The sequence below is a fragment of the Oryzias melastigma genome, linkage group LG22 (genome assembly GCF_002922805.2).
Source record: "Oryzias melastigma strain HK-1 linkage group LG22, ASM292280v2, whole genome shotgun sequence".
NCBI lineage: Eukaryota > Metazoa > Chordata > Actinopteri > Beloniformes > Adrianichthyidae > Oryzias > Oryzias melastigma.
Genome location: NC_050533.1, coordinates 6,469,332 through 6,477,635, shown reverse-complemented (window position 1 = coordinate 6,477,635; position 8,304 = coordinate 6,469,332).

Below are 8,304 nucleotides of genomic sequence, written 5' to 3'. Positions count from 1 at the left end.
TTGTGGTTATGCTGCAGAAGAGTGTGATGACAATGATGTTCTTTATTCATGGCAAATATTCTCAATCAATGTTGAAGGGTGATTTAACAACAAACGGTGCCATTGACCACGTAGAAGTTGGTCAAAGAAAGAAAGGGAGACAATAAACAAAGAGAGAAACAGAAACGTTGTGCAAACATAATCCGAAAGAGATCTGCAACTGTAAAGTTGTTGCTGGAGAGAGTGTGGCCAGACAGTACGACCAGACGTTTTCAGACCAATAGTGCTGTGTGGCTTTTAGGGAGGAGATGAAACAGACTTTTGGAAATCAGAGGGGGTTCTTCCAGATATGTGGACAGCTAGAAGTAAAAAGATCAAGAAGATTTGGAGGAAGGTACTCAAAATCTGAAATGAGGAAACGACAATAAGGAGAATTGAAGGTGGAATAGAAATATTTAGGAGTGTGTGGGGTTCACACTGAATAGAGACACAATGGTAAATGGCTTAACTACTTTTTTGTTTAATTTTTTAAAAATTGTAGATAAACTGATGTCAAGATAATTGCTGAAACTCTATAACTAAAAATCCATATGATCCACTGCTATTTTATTGACACCCCTGGATTTTTGTATTGGATTACAGTTTTTTTTTATTTATTTTTTACCATAGATTAAAACAAAATTTACTACTAAATTGTAGGTTTACAAATTAACCTCCTTAATTTGTTTCAGTTTTTAGTCTGAGATACCAGTCCACTTTGCATAATTCAGACTTTCTTTAATTCAAGTTTTTTCTTAATTGATTTCATAATGTAAACTTCACTACTTTAACAGATAATTGCAGGGATCTCAATCAAAAGGCAGTCAATTTTTAGTTTTTTTTTTTTTACTAATGAGAATAAACTTCTCTTGCGAAGTTTTTTTTTTTTTACTTTTTTGCCCTCCAGCATTCCAAATTCACCCTCCCATCCTGTGGTTTGATCCGTTCATTTTTGACGCTGTAATATGTCTCAGCGGAGACCCCACGGATCAGATCAGCGCGTCATGCGTAATTTTTAAGATGCCAGAGAATCAAATGAAACTTTAGTGGATCTGCGAACTATGTGTAATTTGAAAAATGCATGAGAATGAAATGAAACTGTAGTGGATCGGCGCGTCATGCGTAATTTGGAAATTGCCAGAGGATGAAATGAAACGTTAGTGGATCGGCGCGCCATGCGTAATTTGAGAAGTAAACGTGGATCAAACTGAAACGTTTGTGGATCAGCGCGCCATGCGTAATTTGAGAAGTAAACGTGGATCAAACTGAAACGTTAGTGGATCAGCGCGCCATGCGTAATTTGAGAAGTAAACGTGGATCAAACTGAAACGGTAGTGGATCAGCGCGCCATGCGTAATTTGAGAGGTAAACATGAATCGAACTAAAACTTAAGTGGTTGTTCTATTTTTTTCTAAAAAATCCTTAGGAGATCGCGGTTATGGCATGAATTGGGCCACTCTTGTCATCCAAAATGAATTCCAATATGTTCCCGGTGCCAGAACAGTCTTTTTTGATGCTGCTGAGAAACGAAAAAGAAGTTTTTGGCGCAATTGGAGACGTGAGGTAAACCCAATCTTTCCTTTAAAAATAACTTGTCTATCATTACGCACGAGTGATAACTCATGCGTAATGAAAAAAAAATAAGCCAAAAAAAAAACATTTACAGAAATATCATGTTTGCTTTTTAAGGTGATGGAATGACAGTTTGAGAGAGGCTGCTTTAGAGGCAGCAGGTCGGACCCACTTCTGCAGTGTCATGCGCTCCGCGGATGCGTAACAGTCGTGCGTAAACGTCTGCGCGCCGTGCAGAGATGTGGCCGATCACTGCGCACAAGTGAAGAGCACCTAAACTAAAATGATTTTCTGTAAAGTGATTTTATTATTACTTTTATCATTAATGAGAGAATGTTCCCCTTCAGTTCCAGACAGCTCACCCTGCAGAAAACCAACTCAAGTCTTTTCTTTGTTTAGTGCATCATTCACAGCCAGCGGCCTGGTGTAACAAAAATGTATCACTATCCTGTTTTTAACTGAAACAGGCTGTGACTCGTAGTTGAAGCTGCCAATTTTTTAATGTACTCAATAAGAAAGGGAGTATCATCTTACTGTCAAAGTTTGCCTCAGGCAGCATAACTTCGTCACAACTCTAGTCTCACAGCCAGAGGGCACTGGTTCAAAAAGAAAGGGAAAAGGGCTATAACTTATGAGTGACTGACAGTCTTACACATTTGTAATCTGTCCATGATTTTTCTTGACTATAAAGGTTTCTGAATGTCAGTTGCAATTACAATAATCATACGCAATTAAGGTTGAAATTGGTTCATTATTTTAACATAATAAAAACCAAGTGGAGATTCGCATTCAAGCTTGATCCGGAAAAACTACCAGATGAATGACAGGGACGCTACGCAGTCTAGTTGTCCTGTAAAAGCTTTTGTTTCCTGATGACAGAGGTGAGCGTCTGCAGGTGGATAATCAGAAGATTTTTGAGCACAAAACTTCAGCTCTTTTAGGACCATGTCTGTCATACAGACAATAAAACAAACTTCTCTTTTTCTCTTAAAAACAATTCCTGTAAATTCCTAATTACATATTTAATCCATTAAACATTACGCTAATAGGTTTTTAAATGTATATTTCAAAGAGTTTGTGAAGTCACATTTATTCTAAAACAATTTGATCCAAGTTTTTATGGGGTTTTAATGAGCTCCTACAGGTTATTGTACATAAAAACAGAATTTTATCTTAACTGCAAAATCTCTTTAAGCATTTCAGATAAACATCTGTGTCACACATGTATTAGTATTAAAAATAAATAAAAAATAATTCAAAAGAAGTCTTCAAATAGCTATTACATTCTATCATCCTTATGGAGAAGTTGATCTTTGCCTTGAGACTGAAAGATGACAAATTCAAGGAAAAATGGGACAAATGGAATACATACAAGAACTCTCTGAGCATTTGATAATGGAACGAATCATATTTTTAATAGGAGTCAATAAAAGGAAAAAAAAGCATTTATTCACAAACGTGAGAGGAAATTCATTGTGATTAATCATTTTCACTGGCTGAAATTTTTAAATGCAATAACTGTTAACCCAGAAGTGTAAATTGTGTTTCCAAAACTAGCATAAGAAGCAAACCTGCAAATAGAAAAAATAATTATAAAAATAAAAGAAGTTCCAATCACGTAGCCCAAATGTTTTATATATATCACTGTACCGGCTGCTTAGTTAAAAACAAACGTTTCTTCATCTTCTGGAAAAAAAACAAGCAGTAAGATTAGTTTTTATATTGTTTTCTTTTGCTGCTGCAATCGAGGCTCAGCGACGCGTTGTTGTGTTATTGTGACAACGCACAAGATAACGGATCTAATAGTCTGCTTTTTGTGAAAAAGTAATTTAAACAACAAAAAAAGCAAGAATAATGTGCTCAAAACCGATTTAATATTTTTTTCTTTTGTAAGTAACCATATTATAAGTGGGAAAAAGTGTCTTAACGCACGCTGTGTAAGCCTGAGCTATGGCAAGCCAAAGGAGCCAATAATCACCAGGAAAAGCACCATAAAAAACGCCGTATTGGCCATGAAAAACGTGTTTTAAAAGTAGCATGTAAATTACGGCGTCGTAATTTTACGTCGTAAAAAGCTGCATTTTATCATCAAAACCGCCGTTCTAACACATTCAAAACCGCCAAGGCAAAGCAAAGAATACCTGCTCCATGAGGAGTAATTAGTTTTTGTTAATAAATATTAATGCGTTCATTCTTTTTGATTAATCGCATGAGTTAATAAATTAACATTCATAGCCGTAATTTTTAATGTATGTTTCTGGAATAGTTTCTGGCTTCTCCTTTTTTATATATATATTTTTAGTTTGTTTGTATAAAAAACTAATCTGTGTAAAATAAGAATAAAATTAAAATAACATTAAAAAAAAACAATAAAATATAAGTTTTTTTTAAAAAAAAGCTTTTAAAATTAATTAAAAAAACAAACTAATTTTTACCAGAATTTCCCCAAAAATTAAACATCTTTTTTTTTACTTGTCCTGTCTAACAGCTGAGCAAAAAGATGAAAGCTGAGAGTCTCTTGTGTTGGAGAGATATTACTCTTATATATATATTTTTATTTTACTTTCATTTAACCAGCTGGGGAAAAAACAGTGAGATCAATATCTCTTTTACAAGTGGTCAGGAGCACATGTTCCAAAAATAATTGGATGGAGTATAGTAGTTATTTGGTGCAATTGAATTATTAAATAAGTTAGAAACAAGAGTGTTGAATTATAGAGTTTTTCTCTAAGCTTAACAGAATGGAACGGAAGGATCTAAATAAAGCAGTTCAGACCGTTTTAGACGAGATAAGATGACATTTGGGCCCTTTTTTAGACTACATTTGGGGGTTATATAGCTTTTGACACATGAGGAGTTTATTTGTACAAACCCCTTTCATACTTGAGGCCAAACTTTATTTTTGTCTGAATTGTGAGTATTTTTTTTTAATTGGTGAGAAACTGAGGTAGTAGAGAAAGAGAACAGGGGTTCTAGAAAGAAAGAAGATGGAAACTGATTAAACAAATACATAAAAATGGGTAGGATTTCAAACAAAAAGAAGTAACAAGATGTTAGCGGTTTATTATTACAACATTTACAAGTAAATGTTTAGTAACAGGCTGGGGCCTGTCCACAGATGCACTCATCCACATTCTCTCAAATACTACAAACATACCTATCGGCTCCAGAAACCTTCCGCTTATAATACAAATACAGATCAACTTACATCCGCAAACAATGCAGACGAGCAAACACGCGTCAAACGGATTACATTTCTGCGCTGATACATTCATCTTATGGCAAACAAGTAGAAAGTAAAAGCAAAACAACTTGAAGCACCAGGCCAGGAAATCTACGCCTGTAAGAAACGACTATTAAGAAAAAAAAGATAAAAAAAGGATAAACAGAAAAAATGCTGTTTTTAAGAACTTTACTGATCAAATTTTATTTGTAAAGTTAACAAAGCATAAAAACAAACAAACCAAATTGAGAAATATAATCAACATCAGACCTGTGTGTTGTCTATTTGAGACTTTATTGTAAGTAAAACCTATTTACAACAAATTCCCCTCAGTTTCTGTCCAGTCGTCTAGTAATTGTATCATTTGACAGACTCATTTCATCAAACTTTTTCTTTTGCTCTGGGAAAACAATTTCAGCTACTTTCAGCTTAAATTCTTTCACAAACTCCCTGCCACTGAACGGCCATTTTCTAAACGTAGTCTGGTTCTATGACAGCTTTACTGGATTTTGCTATCTTTGTAACCATCATCTCCTCTGCAGCGTAGCCTTGTTGGAGCTTACTGTTGTGTACAACGTCGATAAATTTGTCATAGTTTTTGTATTTTGTAACATAGTGACAATTTATGTCTGAATTTGTTGAGCAAATTTGTTGCTTGCAAATCAGGCACATGACCTTATCCAGCCCATGAGGTAAAACAAAGGCAGTATTTGTCCACTTAGCTTCAAAGCGCCTTTTCTCTGTGCCAACCATAGACTTAGGTGCCAACACGTTTCTTCCTCAAAGGAAACCACTTATCTTCCCGCCCTGCCTCCATTTTTACTGCTATCGTCACGATAGCAGAGTCATTGACACAGAAAATGTTGTGTGCCCTCTAGTGGTAAAAGTAATACACTGCACCATTGACACAAGGGTGTAATTACCCCTTTTCCCTGCAGATGTCGCCAGAAACAACGAAACAAAACATTTTGTTTCCAGGCTATGTACAGCTGGTTATGATTTATTGAGGGCCACAAAAACTCTTCCTGCAGGCCGCCATTGGCCCGCGGGCCGCACTTTGAGAACAGGGCAGACTTAGAATGACTCATTGAAAATTACTTGCTTATGGTTCCAATGAAAAGAAGCCAATTCAGGCGCCATGTTGGAACCAGACTTTTACTTGAACTACAGAAAAACTCCTTTGATGATGATTCTGATGGCAGGAAAACCATTCCTATAACACACATTTACTAAAGTTTACTCTAGCAGTTCAAAACACGGACAAAAATGGAATTTACATCTATGAGCAAATTTACACTTTAATTACAGAAAAATATATATTTTTAAATCCAAACTATTGTAAAAAACTTTTCGCTATAATTTTATTCTTACATTCAATATTTAATATTAATCAAGTGAATTGAATATATATATATATATATATATATATAGAGAGAGAGAGAGAGAGAGAGAGAGAGAGAGAGAGAAATCATTACATAATTAACATCCTGTTGAATACAGACAGAACAAAACTTAATTTTAAAAATGGCTAAAAAGCTAAATGATTAAACCCAATTAATGTGTAAAAAAAGAAATTCATCTAAAATTTGCCACAGTTTGAGTTAATTATGAAGAACCTGGAAATCACTAATCTGTAGCTGTTTTTAAATAATTATTTCATTCTTTCCTGATTAAATACTGGTTAATTAAAAATGTTTTAAAAGTCAAGCCCGCGTAAGACTCATAGACTTCTTCTGTGTTGATGTCAGTAACAAACACTGACACACATACACAGTACCCTCTAGTGGTTGTTAATGGGAAAACAACACACATATTAGCCTCTGGTTTTAAAAATTCACATATGATTCATCTGAGTCAAACTCTGCAAAAAATAAATACTCCAAAAAATACGGTAAGTCCGATTTTATTTTGAAAACCCTGTTTGTTGACATTTTTTTTGTTTAATTTTCAAACTTCCAAAAAAAAGAAGATGACGAAGCCAAAGTCACCATCTGCAACAGAAAAAAGGAACAAACTAACGCTGTGAAATCATAGGTCGAGCTCTCAGTTCTTCTTCTCTGTTGTTTTTTTGTTCATGGATCTGTCTATGACTAAATATGTCTGTCTTAAAAGGTCACACAATCATCTACTCACATTTGACAGTTGTTGTGCTTGTAATTTCATTAAAAAAAAAAAAAACAAAAAAAAACATCGGAAACACAAAACTTTCCACTCAGTATTTCCATCTACGGGATATGGGCATGGAGATAATGTTTTTACAGTTAGTCTGTGTTTTCAGTCTATTTATGTCAGATTAATCTAGTGAATAATAAATAAACTTCATTACCCAGAACATAAAAAAAATCTGACTCTTCTCTTGTGATAGAAGTGTAAAATTATCCATGTTTTCCGCCCCCTAATTTTTTTGGAACTAAATAAAAAGAAATATTTTAATCAACATTATGGAAACTGATAAAAAGACAGTGGGAACTTTCTCTTTGCAGCTCAACATCGCCCTCTTGTGTCCAACTTTAACAAAAACTCAAAAATCAGTCTTTTAATTTAAAAAAAGACAAATATACGTCTTTATTATTCTTTCAATTTGGACTATAAATTATTTGGTTGAAGAAAATCAAAAAAATATATCATCTAAAAATAATAAAGAGGAAATAACTGATACTGAACTACAGTAAGAAGAAAAAAATAAACGTTAAAGATCTCCATCATTTGCTCGTGTTCTGTTCTCATTTTGCTCTCATAGAAACTTTCTGCATATTTTCTGTCTATTGTGCACGACATGTGCATACAATCCCAAATAGTTTAGTTTATCGTTTTGTTGATTTATACGGCGCCTTAAAATGACCTCAGTCATTCAAAGACTAAAGACAGGAACTGGTACTTTTGGAAGTGTGAGCAGGATCTGCTTGAAAATTAGTCATTAGTAAGGTACTGACCCCTTACTGAATGAGTACAAACTCACAATGCTGCAAGATGAGTGTGTAGGGGTGTCGTATGTAAGATGTCCACACAAGCTACATTCTGACGGTCCAATTTCTTATTTTCTAAGCGTGCAAAAATCCATTTGATGTGCCAGCATCACCTACTTCATCCTTACATATGGTATAAGTGTTTACTAAGACCTGTTGCCCGCAGCACGCCCATAGAAAAAGAATTGTAGATAAACATTTCTACAAGTTTACCAAGAGGAGGAACCCCAACACTCTGGGGCTCAAAGGTAAACACTTAAAAAAAGTGTATTAAAGGTATTATTATCTGACTGTCATAAAAAGTTAAAAAGATGCATCCCAAATCTGCAGCAATGGGTTGAATTGACTGTATAAGAGTTCTATTATACAGTCAAGTTAGCGAACAGAGTCAGGATTCAGCCCAATTTTTTTTTCTTATTTTGCGTCATTTGTTCTTAATAGGAAGTGAGCGATTAATAAACTTACTCTAAAAATATATTTTTTCCAGGTAGAAATATTTTTTATAAAATTAATTTCTATAATATT